General features: G+C 44.9%; 1 protein-coding gene across 1 annotated transcript in view; it reads right to left on the bottom strand.

Moving 5' to 3' along the window:
* EZH2 (enhancer of zeste 2 polycomb repressive complex 2 subunit) overlaps nt 1-16,566 on the bottom strand; it is a 75,934-nt gene extending 59,368 nt beyond the window's left edge. Inside the window, 2 exon segments of the mRNA XM_036011006.1 lie at nt 11,696-11,815; nt 16,453-16,566. The gene's annotated coding sequence lies outside the window, so the exon portion shown is untranslated.
* Between the last annotated feature and the right edge of the window lie 6,327 nt (nt 16,567-22,893).

The following is a 22,893-nucleotide window of genomic DNA, read 5'->3' on the forward strand; positions in this document are numbered from 1 at the left end:
AAACAGCTCAGAGACTTGCAGGGACACCTCTAACCCTTGGCTTATCACGTATCTGTTTCCGTAGGGAAACCAGTCCATCATACCTCGAGGGACCCTTTGGGGTGCATACTTGCCAAATGGGAGAAATTTGACCGAGTCCCTCAAGAAAAAGAGGCTAATCTTTTTTTGCAACATGGCCTGGCCCCAGTATAAACTGGGCGATAGGAAGGTTTGACCAGTTCATGGCACCATTAATTTTAATATCATCTTACAGCGAGACCTGTTCTGTCATTCCCAAAGAAACGGGACGGAGGGTGCACGTATCCAGGCCTTCACGGCCCTCAGGGATGACCCTACACTGTCTGTGCACTACGTGTAAACTGGACCCCTCTGTAATTGCTATACTTTACGCACAGCTCCTAACTCCCTTACCTCCCCAGGAAGAGGCTTCTCCTTCTCCTTGCCTCCCTTGGCCCCAGAGGAGGAAGAGGGAATCACCAATCAGACTCCAGTTCCCCGGTCCCCACATCTGGGACCTCTCGTATCTGCTTTAACCTGCCCTTTACAAGAAGTATCGACACCAACAGGAATCCCTATTAGAGTACACGTCTCTTTTCCATGAAAGATTTACAACAGATTCAACAGGACCTAGGAAAATTCTCAGAAGACCAAGAGAGATACACTGAAAAATTCTGGGGGTTAATCCAAAGCTTTGACCTAACCTGGAGGCTATCTCTATAATCCTCAATCAATCTTTAACTAAGGGAGAGACAAGACTGCAGAGGTTGCCATTCAATTTGGGGATGGCTTACATATGACAGACCCCCAATACCCTATAGGGATGACTGCTATACCAGCCATTGATCCCCAATAGAACTATAATGCCCCTCAAGGAGCCTGGAACCAACCAGGACCACTGTTTGGTATGCCTTCTAGGGGGGCTGAAACAGAGTCCATCTAAACCAATTAATTACACAAAGATAGCAACTATAAGCCAGGGCCACAGGAGACTCCCAACACCTTCCTAGAGATTAAGGGAAGCCATCACTGAACATACCAACCTAGATCCTGAGCCAGAGGCAGGCCAACTTGTCTTACAAGATTATAACCAGGCCACCCCAATATCCAGAGAAAATTTCAAAAGCTCTCTGTAGAACCCAGATTCCTACCCCAGACCTCCTTATTAAGGCAGCCTCATCTGAAGGGAGGTAGAGAGGGAGAGAAATATTGATGTGTAAGAGACAGCAATTGGTTGCCTCTCGCACACGCACCCAGACTTAAGGACCAGGCCCACAACCTAGGCATGTGCCCTGACTGGGAATCGAATCCGTGACCTTTCACTTTGCAGGACGATGCCCAACCAACTGAGCTACAGCAGCCAGGGCTCACACGACTTCTATAACAAGGATCTAGAGAAGCAGAAGAGGCTCCTCTTGAAGGAGAGGTGTAAAGATCAGAGACAGGCTCAGTTATTAGCCATGCTCCAATTCAGCTACTCAGGTAGAGTGGGTCCTGGCTGCCCTGGAAGCAGGCCTCCCACTAGCCGCCACAAACTGCTAGATCTGCAGAAAAACGGGCATTGGAAGGAGTACCCCCAGCGGGGTAAGCCTCCCAGCCCCTGTCCACTCTGCCTTGACTGTGGGCAGTGGAGAAGGGACTGCCCCAGGAATCACAGGGATCCTGTGTCAGACCCATCCCCACTTACGCCCCTAGACTGAAGGAGCTGTGCGGCACCATTCAGCTCCCAGACGGAACACCACCATCACAGGACGGAGTCCAGGGCAACCCTGGAAGTCGCAGATAAGGCCGGTGCTACCAGAGCCACATTCTCATTCTAACAGCCCTCTCTGGATCCCTCTCCTTGTGGCCTCTCGCCTGGTACTAGGCACGGATGGTAAGCCAACCAACAAACAGCTCATTCTGCCAACCTGCTGCCACTGGGAGGGCCTCCTATTTTCCTACCAATTAATTTGGTTAGTTACCCCTGAATGCCCCAGCCCTCTACTTGGCCGAGATCTTTTAGGAAAACTAGGAGCCCAATCGACTTTCCAAGAAGAGCAGGAGTCTTTACCAAATATTATAGTCTCCTGTTCCCATCAAGATCCTCAAATTCTAAGAAAAAAAAAACTAAGTTAAAAATTAGATTCCCAGGTAATCCCTGGGGTTTGAGAGATGAGCTAACACTCCTAGCCTGGTCCAGATCTACTCAAAGGACCCCAACAACTACCCAAGAAAAATGGCAATATGCCCTAAGAGACCAGAATTAAGAAAAGACCCTGAGGTCCTCACGAACAGGCTCCACCATGGTCTCCTCAGACCCTGCGATTCCCCCTGTAATACTCCTATTTTAGTCGTAAGAAAATCAAATGGTGACTATAGGATAGTCCTGGATCTCCAAATAATAAATGAGGCTGTAACCCCACACCACAAAAATCATCCCTAACCTACATACCATCCTGACAAATTACACCCGAAAGTACCTGGTTTTCCATTCTGTATCTAGAAGACACATTCTTCTGTACTCCAGCATACCCAGACTCCCCACGTCTCTGCCTCTGAACGCACAGACCCCAGAGTGGAAGGAGACACACAACTGACCCAGCCTGCTCTTCCTCAGGGATTCTGGGATAGTCCCCTCTTCTCCAGTCAGGCCCTCAGCTGCAACCTCCAGGATCTACCCCTACATACTCTAGGATGTGGAGAACCCACTCAACTCCCCCACAGGAAAAGGCCCAAGAGCATGCCCAAGAAACCCTAAATTTCGGCCTCCCCGGGCTACAAAGTATCTTGACAAAAAGTCAATTAATCTCCCAGGAGGCTACTTGGACATAATTCTCACTCCTGGAGAACAAAGCCTCTCCCGTTACTGGGTACAGGCAACCAAAGGGTTACCACCCAGTCCCAGATGACAACTACAGGCCTTTTTTAGGCCTAACCAACTACTGCAGGTTGTGGGCACAGAATATGGACTACCAGCAAGACCCCTTCCACAAGGCTCTAAAAGGAACCGACCTAGAGTCCTTACATAGAAGGGGAATAACAGTGGGCATTTGAAAAAACAAAACTAGAACTCACCGAGGCTCCCACCCTTGGTCTACTCCAAATTGACAAACCCTTCCAAGTATTTGTCACAGAAAAATCGAAGTCTTATCCCAATCCTTAGAAACAATACTCAGCCCTACAGGCTATTTTTCTAAGACTTTTTTGAAATAAAAAAGCATAATACACCAAAAATGGTGCGTATCTTCTTCCATCTTCAATATTAAAATGGCTACACAAAAATTCACCAACTTTGATAATTTTTTAACATGCACACTGTCACAATACAGTCTAACAAAATTGTTTAGAATGAAGTTAAAGACAACTAAGTGCTATCAGTGCCATCTTACAGAAAAAACAAACTTTCAACCAATCCAATATATGGGCAACCTTTCCAATATTCAGATCTCCTATTAGATTCCGAATCCCTTGCTTAAACGAATATGTTACCTCCCTCAGACAGATTCAAAGGTCCATCCAGGAATGTGGCAACAAAAGACCCCCTCCCCCGGGGCCGATAACCCAGGAGGGACGGCCTTTCCTACTGGGAACTCGAGTATTCACACACACCTGGGAGGACAGGCCCCTCGAGACCAGCTAACCCCATGCTGGAAAGGCCCTTCCCTGTACTGTTTCCCACTCCTGCAGCCACCAGGGTCCCCAGGACCGCGAGCTGGCTGCACCACGCCAGGGTCACCCCTACGCACCAGAAGACCCAACACCCACTCAACATCCAGACTACTCCTGAGAGTCCCCTGGAGACCTCGAACTCCTCTCTGAACAGGCTGCCAAACCAGCAGCTTGCACACCTTACTCAAACTCTGGGAATGCCGCCCCTTGCCGACTCCGGACACCACTGCAACCTCCTTCCATGCCCAGGCCTCACCATCCCTCTGACAGAGAGCAAGGATCACTTGGTTCTGAAGGAAAACTCATTCCTCTTCAGCAGGAAGTAGCTACAGAAGATATCCAACGCCCCTTCTCTTAAGAGAATTCAGAGTCAAGCACCTTGAGGAGAAAATGATAGAGTAGGCAGGTAGGCAGACATGAGCAGAGTGGGAAAGATAGGCCAGGTACAGAACATCACCAGGGTGGAAAGTCCCAGGTGCCTGGCAGTGGGCAAAACTAGAGAAAACAACTTACTAGGCTCGGCCCTCGCCCCCAGGGTGACCTTCCCTCCCCTAGCGTGCCATTAGTCATGCGGTTCAGACCTCCTTAGAGGAGGAACAAGGGGCCAGAGAACAGCCTCAGAGACTCCCATACAACACTCCCTTACAATGAGAGGAGTCGAACAGGAGTTGGCAGGATAGGCTCCAACAGGTCAGCCTAAGGAAAGAAGTAGTTAGCCAAGGAGTCCTTGCCAAGACTCAACGGCAGCTCTTTGAGCCAAGAATTCTTGACTCTGAATACTTTTCTTAGCTGAACTCAAGAACCAAGGTCCAACATCACTGTTAACAGTACTAGAGAAGGATGGCTGGTTTTGGACTGCAAAGGAAAGTATTTATGATACAGCATCTTCCTAGGAACCTATCATGGGTAATTCTGCTAACATGCTATTGCTGCCTTGTACACTGACCTTATATTCAAAACCCCAAATAAGACAAAATTCTCTGTTCTGATGACAGAATCAAAAACAGATTCACACTACTAATCCCAGAACCCCAGCCTTCTGGGTTCTCATGGAGGCTTCACTGCACAGGCATGGCTGATTAAATCAATGGCCACTGGTGATTGGGCTCGTCCTCCAGCTCCTGTTCCCTCCCCAGAGGCGGGAGAAGGGGGTCTGAAAGGTCCAACCCTCTCATCTGTTCAGTTCCTGAAAGCCAGCCCCATCCTTAAGTTCCAGAAATCACCTCCAACAGAACTCGGGTGTGGTTGAAAAGGGTTTGTTATGAATATCAAAAGATACCTTTATCCTTGGCTCTTACCACTTTGTAAATTCCAAGGATTTTAAAAGCTCTGTGCCAGAAACAAGATGAAGCCCAAATATATATTTATTATAAAATACAGTATTCCAATTTGATTGTTTATAAAGCTAGTTTAGTCATATTCATCATAGTCCTAAAAACCTTTAAGGTGTTATTATGCCTATAATGCGGAAACAAAAGAGAGAAAAAATAAACTAACAATCAGCATTAGATGTTTTTTCTTGGTCAATTAAATATCAGCTAGGGAGACTCACAATTACCTGTGATAGCAATATGAACTCAAGTCCAGTATTTCTCAAACTCTCCAGAGAAATAGTTCTAAATGGGTAACAAACCAAGCATCTCACAATCCAGTATTTGAGCTAAAAAGGGCCCAAGGTAGCAAAAGCCTATTCCCTAAAAGACCTTGATCCTACAGGCTGTGTGAACCTGGACAAGTTACTTACCCTCACCATGCTCCTATTTCTTTATCTGCAAAGCAGAGATCCCCTCTTTGAGCTCCTGGCCAAGGATATACAACTAGCCCACCGGCAGAGTCCAGTCCTAGAGCCTGTGTTCTCTGCACAGCGCCCAGCTGCTCGTGGCAAGTCACCCTTTAAAAATGCCTTTGTAGTGTAGCTTGAGCTCTGCACTTCAGACAAATATTCTCCAAGGGCACTACTACTTCCAGGGCACGGTGGGACGGCTCATCGTTTCCTTTCTCTAGGCCTGCTTGAAGCAACATTTCTGCCATTTAAAAGTCCTGACGGGTATTTCTCAAACTTTTCTGAGCCATGGATAATTTGCCTGACAACATATCTCCTAGTACCCATTAAAGTTTAACTAATTTTGCAAATTCTGCTTTCACTATTAAATAATTTGCGTATGAAAACATTTTAAATCAAAATTTTATAAGAATACTCACACTGCAGCTTTTTGCCACCTAATGATAGATCAATATACATACTGTTAAAAAATTATAAAGTTCAGCCTTGCCAGGTGGCTCAGATGGTTGGAATATCATCCCTTATACCAAAAAGTCATGGGACTGATCCCCCAATCAGGGCACACACCTAGGTTGCAGGTTCAATCCCTGGTCGGGGTACATATGGGAGGTAACTGATGGATGTTTCTCTCTCTTTCTCCCCCTTCCTCTCACTCTAAAATCAATAAACATGTTCTTAGATGAGGGTTTTAAAAAATTATAAAGTTCATCTTAATAGAATTTTTAAAATATTCAAAGGACAGTTAATACTTTTCTCATTTAGCAAGTAATATATGGTATTTGTTTTTAAGTGATTAGAATGCACTGATTTTCAACAAATTTCAAAAGTTATATGTTTGATTCTGAGGTTGCATGTTTACTGGACACAAGGCAGGTTCTCAATAAACAGCAGATAGTCCTATTATCTGTAGGCATATGGTAGGTAGTCATGTACCTACAAATACAGCAACATTTCACTATTGGCTATGGCATCAAAAACATACAAAAGCTGCTTAATGATTGATATTTTCTACTGTTAAAAGAAGATCAAACAATTTTCTTAAACATTTGTGTTTGGCTTACGAAGCACTGCTCAGATGATCTTTAGTATCAAAAACCAAGGCACTAAAATTGATAGTCATGAATGTTTGTCTTTCTCACACTTTTAAAAAACTTACTAAAGACAACTTGATAATACTATATATGAATTAAGCTCATCTGAATGCAACTGAGGGATGAAGATCACTATTGGCTCTCCTCCGCATATCTTCCTGCATCTCTTTTATGGTAACCTGCATCCTTTCGTCTAAATTGGACCCAAAATCAACCAGTTCCATGAGCTTTCTGATCACTAGTGTTTTGAACTGTGCATCTGATAGATTGGCTATTTCTTGGTCGCTCAAAAGGATGAGTCCTGGGGGACTGATCTGTTCAGTTGGAAACATATCTTATATCTTTCCCTATCTCTCCTTTTTTTTTTTTTTTGGTCTGGTCGCTCTTGTTACAGTGGGGGGCGGAGCCTTAGGTGTTCACCGGGGCTGGGCACTCTGGTCGCTAGATTGTGACGTTATATGTGGGGGTGGGGGCGGGGGCGGGGGCGGGGCGGGGCGGGGGCGGGAGGGAACAATGGCGGTAGTTCCGTTCTCCTAGGCTCAGACCCTTCTCTGGGATTCTGGGCTGTGAGTTCTGCCCTGGTCCACAATCGCTGCCCCACTGGGTCCGCCAGTCGCAGCTTGCAGTACTCAAGGATCACCGGTGTGTTCTTGCACCCCGGATGGCTGTTGTGCCGATTTCGCGCCAAATTTTCCCTGACCTCTGCGCGCCGCCGACCCGCGCCAGCCCCGAGACCGCCCAGCTCGTCTTCTCCTACCAGTCTGGATGTACGGGTCCACTTCAACTTCTTGGCTGTCCAACTTCCATTCAGATAAATCCTCTGTCAGTTCTGAGTGATATTCTGTCTGCAAATCTTTGTTGTTCTAATCTTGGTTGTGCGTGGAGGCATGGTGCATCCACCTATTCCTCCATCTTGCCGGAAGTCTCTGTATTTCCTTCTAAGCAGGGGATAAGCTATCTGGTTTGGCTGGGAGAGGGTGAGGGGTGTTTTGAACCGAACAGGCTAAAGAGCATCTTGAAATGCTAAAATGGCAGGGAAGATATTTCAGAAAGAGGACAGAGCACAGACAGGCCATGCGAAACTTCCTAGAGACCAGTACAGGGCAAAGGTATAAGAAAACTGCAGAGATAAGCCTAGTGAAGGGCATCTGGATTGCTCTCTAGACTGCCCGGAAGGAGAGCTTCAAGAGTTCACCTGAATCCACAGCCATGGGAAAACCGAGCTGGGCAATGACACAGCCCATCCCCTGGAGCGGTGCATGGCACCACACAGACGCCTAAAGGCTTGCACTTTTACCCCCTTTGTTAAACAAGGAGAAGAAGGGGTCACGTATTACTTGTATAGTGAAAACAATAAAAATGAAAATTATTACAGAGGTAAACTAGGTAATGAGCAAAGAACTGATATTTTGTAGAAATAAAATAGTATGCAGAAACCAAGTATATATATTTTGGAAAGCCATCTCTTTTATATAATAAAAATTTTACTTAATTGTCAAAACTGGTACACCAAGTTTGGCAATTTTATCATCACACCAGAGTCTACAATCAAGATTACTTTTATTTTACTTTAAATATTCTCCTTTACCCTATGAAGGAATAAAAAAATCAAGAAAACCTTTACTCACTAATAAATGAAAAGCTCTGAATTCCGTAAAATTGAAAATGTAAAAATCACCAAATATTATCACTTTCAAAACTAGGTTAGCTTAACTTAAAAAATTCCTCATGCCACACACCTAATATTATCTATACAAATATCATTTTCATTTCCATAATTCTGCAAAAACATTTTATTACACTAACAACTAGGTGACTTATGGATTAAGAACAAATTTGCTTTCACGTAGTTTAGCTGACTTTAAACAATTAACCTTCCAGTATTAACATTATTCAACTTGATCTGTACATTACCAAAAACACACAAAATCAATGTAGAAAATTAGAAAGAAAACACTTGCAAGAAATCTGACGGATAATGTATACCCAGAATATGTACACACCTCTTACAACTCAATGAAGCAAACCCAAATTTTAAAATGGGCAAAAAGCTTGACCAGAAAGAGTATGCAAATGGCCAATAAGCTCTTTCAAAGATGTTCAACATCCCCTCACCAGGCAGCTCAGCTGGTTCAAGCATCACACCCCTCCCCATTCACCAAGGTTGCAGGGTTCAACCTCCAGTCAGGACTCATGCAAGAATCAACCAATGAATATGAAAGTAAGTGGAACAAGTATATGTCTGTCTATCTGTCTCTCTCTAAAATCAATGTATCACTGATCACCCAGGTGCACACAAATTAAAACCACAGTGAGAACCTTAACACTCACTAGATGGCCAAAATTTCAAAGACCGCCAATACCAAGTGCCGATGGTGGCATGGAGTCACTGAGTCCTGCTATAGCTACAACTGAAATTGTAATTCTTCAAGCAAAATGACACAATCACTGGGGAAAAGTTTGGCAGTTCTTACAAAGTGTTATCTACCACACAACCCAGCCGACCAACTACAAGGTGTTTACTCAAGAAAAATTAAAAGAAGGTCCACAAAAGACCTATACAAATGATCGTAGCAACTTTAGTAATAACAGTCCCAAACTGCAAACAGCCCAGGGGTCCAATCAACAGGTAAATGAGTAAAAAGAATATACCCTTAAAATGGAAGACTACTCAGAATTTTTTTTAAAGTATTAATACAAGCAACATAAATAAATCTCAAAACACAATGGATGAAAGAAGCCAATCATAAAAGAGGATATACTGTGTAGTTCTATTTATATGAATTCTTGAACAGGAAAAATCTAATGGGAATTTGAGATTGTGAAGGAGCGTAAAAGAACTTTCAGATTATAGCAATGTTTATCCTGACTAAGGTAATAGTTATACAGGTATATACATTTGTCAAAAACTCTTCAAACTGTATCCTTCAAATGTATGTCTTTTATTGTACAGGGTCAGGCAGAAGTAACACCTACTTGAGTGTGGTTGGTAGAGTAATAATATGAGTGTGATAATTTATAGTTTTAATTTGAACATTTCACCTAAAATATCATATGGTGTGTTTGTGTGTATGTTACAGAATTACATGCTTATGATTTTGTAATAAAAAGGGGCGTTATTTGTGCCAGACCTGTAAGTAAAAATTGCACTTCAATAAAGCTGTTTAATTAAAAAATGGATATCCTTCTAGAAAGCAATTTGACATCTATTAAAACTTGAAATGTGCATACTCAGTGGAGAGTTGTCACACAAATGTTCAGATATGTGTTCACTTCTCTTTTGAGGAGTGTTGGGAACCACCCTGCCTGGTTTCAGAAGCTGTACCAGTACCACCAGTACCACCACCACCACCACTACCACCACCCCCATTACCCCCACCCCCCCACCAAAGGCTAAGGCTGAGTGAGCAACCTTGGGACCATAAGCCACTAAGGAGACAAAGCTTATGTCCCTGGCAGGAGCGCCACTTCTGCTTTTACTTCATCCATAACTGGCCCCCAATGCTTGGTCGGTTAGCCAATGACGGGTAAGATTCCCCAAGGGGGGAACTACCTAAGAGAGGCACTACCACGTGAGAGGTCCCCAAGGAAGGACTTTGGAGGGTACAGCAAAAGGGGGTGATGGACCCTCGCCCCTCAGCTTTGACATAGCCTGAGTCTTCATTCAGTCTGCAAGAAGTCTCCTAATCTCTTGGCTGCCTTACTTCCCTTGCGCCACCTAAGCCTGAAACAATGACAGAGGGTGGGGCAGCCCTGTGCTGGAAAGGGCGGGTTCCCCGGGTGATCAGGCCTAAGAAAGAGTATGTAAAATCCTGTGAAACCTGCTTTGTTTAGAATGCTCTCAATTAAATGATAAGGGTCCAAGCAAGAAGTAAGTTTGTTCCCCAAAGTTTCACAGCTCTTTAGCTATCTGACCCTGACTCAAAATAGGCCCTGAGAGTTCTTTGTTATCTATTGTTTGATCCTTACTGCCTGACAATGATTAATGAGCTTTATCTGTATTCCTGTGCAAATGAACCCAATAAAAGCCCATTGAGGAATCCGCTCCAGGCCCTTCTCCTTTGAGAGATCTGCCATGTTTCCTCCCCAAGCAGATCACGTCTTGGTAGACTTACTCTCATCTGTGGCAGCTGGGGGGGGGGGGGGGGTGTCCCTGTGGGCGGAGCCCCCCCAGAGGAGAGGACACTACGTCCATCAGAGGGGTGGTACACTGTAACACATTCGTAAAAACTGAAATACTACATATTCTGCACACAACACAGCCTGACAGCTTAGAGCAGGGAGCAGCAATTTTTTCTGCAAAGAGCCACATCAACAATACTTTAGGATGGTGCAGTAGACCACACCCAGTCTCCCTGTATATTCTTTTTGGGGTGCTTTGTTGTTGACTTATAACTCTTTTAAGAAATGCTAAAATCACTGGCAGTTAGTGGACCTTACTGCACCCACCTCCTGGAGGGAAAAAAAAAAGGTTAAGATCAGAGCTTTGAAACCAAAGTGCCCAAATTCAAATCCTTACTCTACCACTAGTTGTTCCCCAATCTCTCAATCTCCTATTATTTATAGTATTTATATAAAATGAACACACTTAAAATAATGCCAAGCACATAGCAAGCCCTAACAAAATATCAGCTATTTTCTAATGAAATAGAGCTCTCTGCATTGACCTTTTAAAAAAGTTGTCTTAGCACTAAATAACTTAATCCAATTTTTGTAAAATATATGTACAAATACATATTCATATGAATACACTGGAAAGTTTAGGGAAAATATACACCAAATTGTTACGGGTAGGGAATAGGATTACAGGAATCAATATGCTTTCACTTTATAAATGCCTAAACTGAACACAAAATTTATATTTAACCAAAAGACATTTCTTAATAAACAAATAGATAAAGCATTTGTAACACCACTTTCTTGACTTACTGGCCCTGAGCACATATTTAAACTTGAGTGTTTAGTTCTGTTAATGAGAATACACATCAACTCATAAAGCAATACTGGCACAATAACTAAAAATAATTTATCAAACACTTTGTCCCAGGTGTAGTGCTAAAGGTTTCACACGCAGTAATTCATTTAATGCTCTCAACAACCTTTTGGATTAAATACTGTCTGTCATTATGATTAATTTATGGACAGGGAAACTTAGACATCAAGGACAACTTACCTAGGCTGCAACCTGGCAGCTCAGGAGCTGGAACTCAAGCAAAGCAACTCCAAAGACCACGCTCTTAAAACACTGTCCTCCCACCCCGGTTGGTGTGGCTCAGCTGGTTGGAGTGTCACTCTGTACACTGAAAGGTTGTGGGTTCGACCCCTGGGCAGGGTACATGCCTACGTTGCAGGTTTGATCCCAACTGGGGGCACATATGAGAGGCAACCTATCGTTTCTCTCTCACATCAGTGTTTCTCTCCCTCTCTCTCTCTCCCTCCCATCTCTCTAAAAATCAACAAGCATGTCCTTGGGTAAGAATATTTAAAAAAAAGAAAAAATACTGTCCTCCCCACCAACTCAGAGTGCACACCATTACAGGCTAAGAAAGATATCCACAATCATCTTTTGCACCAGCTTGCACCTCCCAAAAAACTAGTTATATACTCTTACATATAACTTTTCTGACTGATTCAAACAAACCAACATGATTTGAATCATCTTGGAACCCATGTGACTTTAATCATCCAGGAGATCAGTAGATAACATGGAGTAGATAATAGGAAGACAAACAGAATTCAAGTATGGACTCTGGGTGCAAATTCCTAGCTAGATAATCCTTGGTAAGCTCTTAGCCCCTCAAGACAGCAATTTTCTTATCTGTTCAAGCTTTCAGGCTAAGTTCTTAAATTTTTTTTATTGTAAAATATACATGACATAACATTTACCATTTTAACAATTTGTAAGTGTACAATTCAGTAACATTAAACACATTCAAAATGTCACAACCATCATATTTGTCCAAAACTTTTTCATCATCCCAAACAGAAACTCTGTACCCCAAATGAACACTAACCTCCCATCCCCCTTCCCTTAGTCCCTGGTAACCTCTGTTCCACTCTGTCTCTATGAATTGGCCTATTCTACAATTTTTTTCCTTTTGTGTCTTCCTCATTTCACTTATAATGTTTTCAGAGTTCATCTTTGTTGTAGCATGTATTAAAATTGCATTCTTTAGTGGCTAAATCATATTCCATTGTATGTGTATACCATTCATCTGTTGATGGATACAGGGTAGTTTTTACAAGAATTAAAAATAAAGTATCTGATGTGAATGTTACAATAAAAATCAAACAAATGAATAAAGCATTGGCAAATACAGGCACTTTAATGTCTTCTTTTCACTTCGTTTTTGTCATATTTTTGCACCAAGTGTGGAACAGTGGCAAAATATGGAACAGTGCAACCATCTCAGAAACTTATTAGCTATGCCTTCAGAAAGATTATTGGATTTGTTAATCTACATTTATCACATCACTTTAAAAGAAATGATGATGAGTATTGCAATAAATGATCCGTATTTACACTGACGGGCACTATTTCCTTCCATTTTAGCCTCAAAACCTACCTCAAATTAATTACCCCAATAAAGAACTCACTCATTATAACTGGACACCTTGCAATTAAAAGGTTTACTATTCTCAACCATTCTTCCCTCCTTATACTTTTGTACAAGGATCATCAGTATTGTCAAATTAAGCAGAAACTATATGCTAAGTATCCAGATGACTCAAGCTTTTCTCTAGCTGCCCAAAATACCAAACGTGAATACCAAAAGTCACACCTAAAAATATCCAATTTTCAATCACAGATCAATAGAACTGAGAAACCTTGGAACCTGTTCATCTTGACACATTTTTCTTTGTAATTACTGCCTCTCCAAGAAGAAGAAAACACACCTTCTAAAGTTCCTCACAACACAAATATTAATATATCCTCTTTCCTTTGTGAGTTCCTTTGTCAAATTATTTCTCTACATTTCTTATTCTCTTCATTCATTCAACTATTAAGCTCCTATTCTCTAGCAACTACCTGGTATTCAGAAAAAAACAGGACAGAGCCTCTGCTGTAAGGCACTTCAGAGCGTAGTGAAGAAGCTGGCCGCATAAACAAGTGATCGCAACCCGATTTGATACATGCTACAACACAAGTATGAACAAAGCCCTGTGGAACACAAGAGTGCCTGAGAATTCAGGGAAGGCCTCTACAAGGTAAAGGTATCATCTGACCCTGAACCTGCCTCTGAGTTGAATGAGCTGTTCCTCTCCACTCATGCTCTCATCCAAACTAGAGCTTGCACCTGACCATACAGAATCCTTCACAATTCAAAGAAAACGTTTTCATCATTTGTACTGACAGACTTCAAGGCAAATCCATAAATCATTTCTAATTGACCCCAGATTGCATTAGCTCCTTAGAGAATTTTTCCTTTTCTTGGTTTTTAAGAAGCAAATCAAACTTTCTTAATCACTGTTTATTTAGGCCAATAGAGAAATCAATTCACATTCCTGAGGAAATTTCCCTAAAATTTTTAAGTGGTCAACACAAAGATAATGCCTTATATATGCATACAAGGCAAAGCTGGTATAACAGCATTAGAACTTTTTTTTGCCTAACTACACTAAATCACAAGTGAGTTGTTTGTTGTTGTTTTTTTAAATCACGGCTAGTTTAACTGTCTAAATACATTCTCAATTTAATCGGAAATAATGTTTAAAGCAATTTTTAAACCAATTCCCCAAAAAGACTTTAAAAAAATAGCTCATGGCAAGTATAAAGACAGTAATTATCAAATACAGAATACACAAGAAGGGAAAAATTTTAATTTCTTGGCCTAAAAGAGCCAAATTTCTGCCAAAATCCGCATATCTAGCTCATTTCATAACAATGGACAAAATTATCCACAGGACTTTTTAATATATAATTATTGGCAAGTAATCTAAATGTAAACATTACTGAACAATCCCAGCACTGAGGGTAGCACCTGTAATGTCTGTTCAATTGTGTCCAACTCTGTCAAATCTATGTAATAAAGACTTTCACACTGCATTTCTTTGTCTCCATTTTTATGAAACCGTAAGGTATTAGGTGTACAGTAAATCTTTATCAGACAGAACAATGCAAATCAGAAGAGTGCCTATGTGGTTCTGAACTCCTTTTCTTTGAATATATTTACTTCTAACAAAAAAATCAGAATTTAAAATGCATTTCCCTAAGTGTTTCTGGGACTTTAAATATTATGTTCCCTAATACACCTCCAAAAAGAGAACAGGATTCCTTCTATCCTGGACTAGAATCCTATCTATTCCTAACTTTAGAGACTATGAAAAGGAAATAAAATGTATCTTAAATACTTTCATTTTCTTGCAAATAAAATTATCAATAAACTAGTCATTTGTTCCACATTTTATTCCTACACATGAAATAGTTGCTAATGCTCATGAAGAGAATTGGAAAATAAACTCCAAAACCCCTCGAAATACTGGTTACATTTAATTGTATCAGCTTTAGTGTTTACTAAAGATTTTTTCGATTGTTTTATGAAATTATACTCTTGACCTTTGAAACCTAGAAGGTAAACCTTGTAGTAAAATATTTTTAAACACCAATGACAGATTTTTATGTCCAAACGAATTTAAATTTTACAGACCCTGACTGACAAACAAAGGAAGTTTAGCTTAACTGTGGACAGCACACATTCAATTTCTGAGGCAACGAACATTTCTGCATCCAACCTTTTCTGACTCACCCAGGCTATTGTTCATTGGAAAACAAGACCAATTAATAAAAAAAGAACTGCTAACCATACCATCTAAACACACATTTGTCACAAGCGTTTTATTTTGATCAACTATCACTGCCATCTCGTCCTCACTGAACCCCCGGGGATTGGGGGGAATGACTAAATGACAGTTGATTTCGTTAGCACCTGTCGCCATTCTCAGATCAACTTGGCCAAAACAGCTAGCAATTTTTTTTTTTTTAAATCATGATTCCTTAGAAAGTGGTAACTCACTGGCCGTGAGTTCACCAAGTTTTCCCAAAATATCGTGCTTCCCGATTCCTCTCGTTTTCGAAAAGTGACCCCGTGGCACAGACTTGTCTGTCGCTGGAGGGGGTGCACCACGACGCGGGAACTGGACGGGAAGCCCACCAAACGAACAAAACCAAGAAAGGGGAGAACGGCTCGACCCCTCCCCTCAAACTTAACAGAAAGCGAGACGGGAAGGCAAAGGCAGTCCGGCACGGCCACGGGGTTTTCAGGCTGCTCTGGGGGACATGTCACAGGTGCGGCACTCCGAGTCCCGTCCCCGAGGGCCGTCCCGGCCACCGCGGCCCCGCCGGCCCGCGCGCCCGAGGGGAGGGGGCGTGGGGTCAAGCCCGCCCACCCGCGCCCGCACGCCCCTCTCCCGCCCGCTGTCAGGCCCCAGTGTCACTGCCCCTTCCTCACGCCGAGCTCCCCAGAGACACAGTCCGTCCTTTGTCTGAGTGCTCACTCGGCGGCGAGGTCCCACCAACTTGTGTGTGTCCCGTCCCACCCGGCGCTCCACACAAAGGAGACTTGGGCTCCGGCAGCCAGACCGCCCCGGACACCCCAGCACCCCGGCTCGGCCCCGCGCCTCCGGAGGGGCGGGCACGCGAGAAGACCCCTCCGCACGCCCCCCGCGGCGGCGCCCGCTCCAGCCCCCGCCCCGGGTTTACGGAGTCCCGCACTGCCCGCCCGCGGGGTGGCGCGGGCCAGCCCTGACTCACGGCCCCCTTCCGAGGGGCGTCCCCTCACCCCGCCAGCAAAAGCGGCGCCCGGGGAGAGCCCGCTGAGGGCGACACCCGGACGGGCAAAGCAACGGCGGGAAGGTCCCGGCGCCGCCGCCGCCTCGCGCGGGGCTCCGGAGCCATGCCGGCCGGCGGGCCGCCCGACAGCGGCGCGTTACCTGAGCCCCAGCCCGCGCCGCTCCCGCGCGCCGCTCCCGCGCGCTGCCACTACTGCCGCCGCCGCCGCCGCCGCCGCCGGGGCTCCACCGCCTTCTGCGTCCCAGTGGGTGTCGGACGCTCCCGGACCGAGCGCCAAACCCGGCAGCCCAATCGCCATCGCTTTTATTTGGCCCCCCCGTCCAACCAAGCGCCGCCCCGATTGGCGGGACGCGAGCGGGCTCCCGTCCAATCACAGGACCCGCCGGGCGCGGAGGCGCCGAGCCAGCCCCACGCAGAGGCGCCCGCGGGACTCGGCCGGGCTGGGCCGGTGGCGCGCGTGCGCGTGCGCGAGTGTGGGAGCCGGGGGACGCGGCCGCTTGGCCGCAGAGTGGAAGCGCCGCGCAGGCTCTTTGTTCTTTCACTGAAGGCTCGGCGCCTTTCAGGAGGGGCACGAGGAGCGCGTGGACCCTTAAGTGCGGTCCGCGGGCGGAAGGCAGACAGGGAGGGGTGGCGGGAACCGGTCGGTTGGCGGGACGGCGCGCTCGCAGCGCTTGGCGGGAACCACCGTCTCGGAGTTCCCGGGCCGGAGGGGGGCGGGGCGGGGCCGAACGCCAAGTTTGAACCAGTTCAAAACTCTAGTGTGGTAACGGTTTCAACTGCCGCGCTCTTTTCCCCGCGCGCGGAGCCCAGGCCCGGGCCGGCCGCAGGGGGGCTCTTTGGGGTCCCCCGTGCGTCCCTAGCGAGGAGCTGCGACCCTCCCGCGCTCACGCGGGCTCGATGTGCCCCTACCCGAGCCGTGCGCACTACCCGCTACTTGGGTCGGCTGCTGCCCCTTTGGCGGGTCCCCGATCCCCCTGGCCCGCTGTTGGAGCCCGCAGTGCCCATCGCCTTAGAAACCCGGGCAAGGGCGACGTTACAGTTAGTTTGAATTCCTCACTCAAAGCGCCTTGTTGAGATCCTTCCACTGTTTGTAATTCCAAGCACGTGTCCACGTTAAAAATCATTTATCCAGAATAAACGTGGTTCACTGGCCTCATGGTAACGCCCGTGGAAAGTGTTAAGATGGTTGCAAGTTTTCAATTACTTAGAAGTGATATTGGGGTAAACTTGTCGCAATCCAGAGGAATTAACACTATTCCTTTTAGGATACAATCTCCCTTTTTGTCTAACCTGGCATTGAGGTTAAGGTTATGCCGGCTTTATATTTAATAGGATGCAGCTACAGGGCAAAAGAACCACTCACCCATGAAATCTGGGATCCCACATTGAGCGTTCAGACTGGGGGAAACATGGTCAACGAACTGTTGCGTTAAAAACCTACAGAAATCCTGTTTTTTTATATTCTAATTACATTTTTAAATGACTGAGTTTTTAATAAACTACAATTCATTTGATGTAGCCCATAACTTCCCCACCTGTCCAAAACGGCCATTCCATTCCACATACATACTATGAACAAATCCAACATCGGAAATGTATGTGGAGGAAAGCCAAAACGTAAACTAAAAACAATCATGTGCCCAAATAAAAGCACAGTTATGAATAAATGATAAGGACGCAAAAGTGGATTATGCATCTGAGACGTGACTATAAAATAATGTGACAACAGTCACCAATACCTTCATATTCCACGGTAAAAGGTTTCCACCTACACCAGTAGTTAACGCTTAATTTCTAACCAGCAATTTAAATCTCCAAAGTCAACTGCTTATCCCTAAGTTACTTCTCAAACTGCTGATTTTTATCTGCTCTTTATATTAAATATTAAAACAACATGGGCATCTTTTAAAAGAAAAATCAAGGAAATTAGCAGGAATTATCAGAAAGCAATATCTAAACAAATCCAGCACAGTGTGAAACATCATGAATTGCTAAGGCATTTAGAATCAAGGAATGATGTGGGATCAAGATGTTCCCCCCAAAAAAAATCTTGGAAAAGGAAATTTTAGCTGGACCTTGAAGAAAGAAAGTGTGAGATGTAGGTTGAGTGGGCTGGGAGCGGGGGGCGGGGGGGGGGGGCGGCAGTTGAGATGGGAATGAACGTGGGAATGAATGTCTTGGCAGAGTGGTTGCACCGAGTATCACTAATGCTGAGAGTTCCAGTTAGAAAAGGGTAAAAGAGTAGACAGCTAAGTAAGGCTCTACGAAGTATAATACATTAAATATAATTTGTATAATGTGCATGCTCACTATAACATGAAGGCTGAGCTGCAACAGGAAGGAGAGATGCCGGTAGATCACAAAATTGTCCTAATGTGGTGGTGACATTACCCAGTTAAGCAAGCTATTTTAGGTCGCAGTGATGGCAGGAAAAAGGGATAATCTGAAAATAGTTGTAAAAGGACTTGATTGTACATGGAGGACACACAGTATCTTGCAGCTCTATTTTGTATATTGACAAAGGAAAGTTGGGAGGGAGAAGTACAGTTGACCCTTGAACAATGTGGGAGTTAAGGGCACCAACATACACACACACACACACACACACAATCGAAATCCGCATTGTGGACGGAAAAGAGGCCGCATACTAACCCTCACAAACTCAGGGGAGGTCTGCATAGCGGGCCTTAGACTCACAGTACCAGGTAGGATGGTCTGAAATGAAAACTTGCTAACTAAAAGCGAGTCATGAGGGGTAGTCACGTCCTAGGCCGGTATCTCCCTTCACAAAGGTCAGTCTTTACCTTGCCTGAGCCTATTGTCTTTTTACATCTATGATAACATACCTTCGGAATGTCGGAGTATAATACGCCTTTGGAATGTCAGAGTAAACCCCTTTTCCCAGACCCTTCAGGGCACAATCTCCTGCCAGAACACAAGACCACAGAATCCCTCACTGTGATCTAGCTCTGCCCCACACCATCTCCGAGTGCCGTGAAGGGTAACTGTTAACTGTCTCGTACCCACCAATGCAAAAGAAGAATGTGTCTATCCATTTTACTCTGTGTCCATCTCAGAGATTTCCCCGCTTTGCTTTCTCCTGCCTCCGTCATCTACCACCAACGGGTTTCACGGAACCCCTTTTGTCTCCCTCGTTGATTCTGACGTATAAAATAAGTGGTAAAACTGCCATTTTCTGGAGCATTTTCCCAATCTGTTGAGATTTTACTTCCTGGTGAGTGTCATCAGTTTGGTTCAAATAAACTCATAAAACTGGGTACAGGTTAGAATATTTCTTATGCCAACAACATAAAAATTTTGATTCCCCAAAAACTTAACCGCTAGTAGCCTACTGTTGATTGGAAGCCTTACTGATAATATAGTCGATTAACACATATTTTATATGTGTTATGGTATGTGTGTGTTATATGTATATATGCATGTATGTTATGTGTATTATATATGGTGTTCCTACAATAAAATAATCTAGAAAAATGTTATTAAGGGAATCATAAAGTTCATCTGAGTATTTTCTAATCGTTGCAAATCTCCAAAATAATATTCAATATATTTATTGGGAAAAAAAAAAAAAACACCCTGGCCAGGTGGCTCAGTTCGTTGGAGCCTCATCCTGGACACCAAAAGGTGGCAGTTGGGTTTCCAGTCAGGGCACAGACCTAGGCTGCGGGTTGTTGACCCGTCAGGGTGCGAGCTGGATGGAGGCAACTGACATTCCTCTCCCTCTCTCTCTCTCTTTCTCTCTCTCCCCTCCACTCTCTAAAAATTCAACAAACATATCCTCAGGTGAGGATTACATAAATAAATAAATACAAAGAAAGAAAGAAATACACACACACACAAATGGCCCCACATAGTTGAAACATTTGTTGTTCAAGAGTCGATTACATTTCATTTTTCCGTACTAAGAACACCCCTTTGAAGATTTCCAGGCAGGGACGGCAAGACGATATGTGTGAGCGTGTGAGTGTGAGTGTGTGTGAGCATGTGCTGTGCGCCTGCCCGGGAGCTCCAGCGTTCCCAGGCCAGTGACCAAAGGGGCCTGGATGGAGCAGAAAGCCAGGCTGAACACAAAGGTGCACGTGAGCATGATGACAGTCACCGGTCTTCTCCATGTCTGTGTAAAGATGCTCAGATGGCAGTGATGACACTGAGAATGGTGGGCCGTTCTGTCCTCTGTCGCAGACATAGAGACTCACTAGCACAGAGAAGGGACAAAACCAAAATCACAGTTCAACTCAGAAGTCGGGATGGAGCTCCGCCTTATTCACAGTCTTAGGCCCCTGGGCCCAGGGTCTCCCACTGCTCACACGCCATAACATGCCCCCAGGGTTTTCCTAGGAGAGCAGGAGAAGGTCAAGTGCAAAGTTCAGGCTATCGGCACCCCAGACCTTCTCTTTCAACCCCCTGAAACCAACTTACTTCTCACACACTCATTTCTTCTCCCATTCAACAAGTATTCACGGAGCAGTTACTAAGTGACTGATCTAGGAGCTAGGAATACAATGTGAGCAAAAGAAAAATCCCTGCGTTGGTGGAGCTGAGTTTTTTTAGCAGAGAGAAACAAACAAACAAATTATATTGCGTATGAGATAGTGATAAATAAAATGGAAAAAAAAACAACATAGGATGGAAGGGGGGAAGTGCTGTAATTTTAAAATTGCTCCGTCAGGGAAGGCCTCCCTGAGACAGTGCCACTTGAAGAAAAACTTGAAGGAGGCGACAAGAATGTTCTAAGCACAGACAACAGCAAGGGCCTGGGCCTGGCATGGGAGCCTGCCCGGGTGTTCTAGAAACAGGCAAGGGGAGGGGTGAGAGTGGAGGCCAAGAGGTGAGGGGCCCTTGGGGGCCATTGTTAGGACTTTAAGGGAGAAGATTTCAAGGGATCTGATAGTTCAGACAAGACCATTCTCGCTGCTGTGTTGAGAGCAGCCTGAAGCAGAGCAGGGGCCAAATCAGAAGGCAGCTACAAGTTTATTGTCATCATCCAGGCAGGAAATGACGGTGGTGGGGAACCAAACTGGCAGTCATGGAGCTGGGGGAGGGAAATCTTCACAACACAGATCCACGTGGAGGTATGGGGAATAGGATGTGCTGAAGTAAGATGCAAAAAAGAAGTTGAAAACCAGCTGGTGGGTGAGCAAGTGAGTCAGAACGGAGCTGGAGGCTGCAGGGGCCACAGGGATGGAGGTTTGGGGATCAGAGGTGAGTTTGGGACACAGCAAGTTTGAGATGCCTGTTTTCAATCAAATAGAGATGTCAAGATGGTAAGTTATTGTTGGAAGAAAAACTCATTCTCTAGCCCTGGCTGGTGTGGTTCAGTGGATCGAGTGCTGGCCTGCAAACCAAAAGGTCATTGGTTTGATTCCCAGTCAGGAAGCATGCCTAAGTTGCTAGGCCTGGTCCCCTGTAGGGGGCGCACAAGAGGCAACCACACATTGATGTTTCTGTCCCTCTCTTTCTCCCTCTCTCTAAAATAAAATCTTAAAAAAAAAAAAAACCTTGTCCTCTACCAACTTAGGCCCTCATTATCATTATCGGGGCCTGCAAATTCATGGCTAAGAGAAAAGTTGATTACGGCTTACAGGAGTGATTACCCAGAGTAACTCTCCAAACAGCTAGAGGTAAAGATTTATATACCAGTTTAATAAACAGCGGGGGGAAGGGTTTTGAATCTTCGAAGGATGAAAGGTTCTGAAGAGGCCTGTTTAAACAAGTTTTCTGAGGGGAGCAGGGAAGGAGAATGTCCCAGTACCCAAGGTCCATCAGGCACCGCCTTGACAGGAGATGGGGGGGGGAGGAGGGGGCGTGGAAGGGGGGGTGCAAGGGGTGCAGCTCTCCTAAAGCTCTGCTTTACTCAGACACGGGAAGTTCTCTCAGTATCTGTTGCAGCTCAGAGCTTTTCACTTTGAAGTAATCTTTACACCATTTCTGGTATAAAGAAATCCCTGCCTTATACAGGTCTCGAGTCCAGGGCGAGGCTGTGCCCAGGGGTCATCAGCATATAAGTGGTACTTCAAACCAGGGGAAGGAGTGTAGACAAGAAGCCCAAGGTTACCTGAATGGGGAAAAATTGCGGAGGCGAGGAGAAACTGCTGAAGGCAGGGGAGCACTGGGCAGAGCAGGGAAGCTGGTATCCTGGAAGCCAAGGAAAGAAAGGGTTTCAAAGAGGAAAGAGTAACCATTGCATCAAGTGCAGACAGGGCCAGCAAGGTGTCTGAGGCTCGCCCCTCGGATTTAGCAATATGAAGGTCACCGGTGACTTTGCTAAAACAGTTTCAGTGGCCTGGCTGGAGTGGATTCCATAGCAAAGTAGAGAAGATTGGACAGAGCAATTACAGGCAACTCTCTCAAGGGTTTTGCTAAAAAGGAAGGGAGAGAAAATACAGCTGGAAGGGTACATGGGATCCAGAGAAAGATATTAAGAGCTTTAAGAGACATCACACACCCTTTGGTCCACTGATGACAGACCCATCTAATGGAGATGGGGAAACTGATGAGTCAGGAAGAAGGATATGGCCGACGCAACATCCTTGAGTGTGTTAGAAGGGAGAGACTCCCAC

Source organism: Phyllostomus discolor, chromosome 10 (assembly GCF_004126475.2).
Source record: "Phyllostomus discolor isolate MPI-MPIP mPhyDis1 chromosome 10, mPhyDis1.pri.v3, whole genome shotgun sequence".
NCBI classification, from domain to species: domain Eukaryota; kingdom Metazoa; phylum Chordata; class Mammalia; order Chiroptera; family Phyllostomidae; genus Phyllostomus; species Phyllostomus discolor.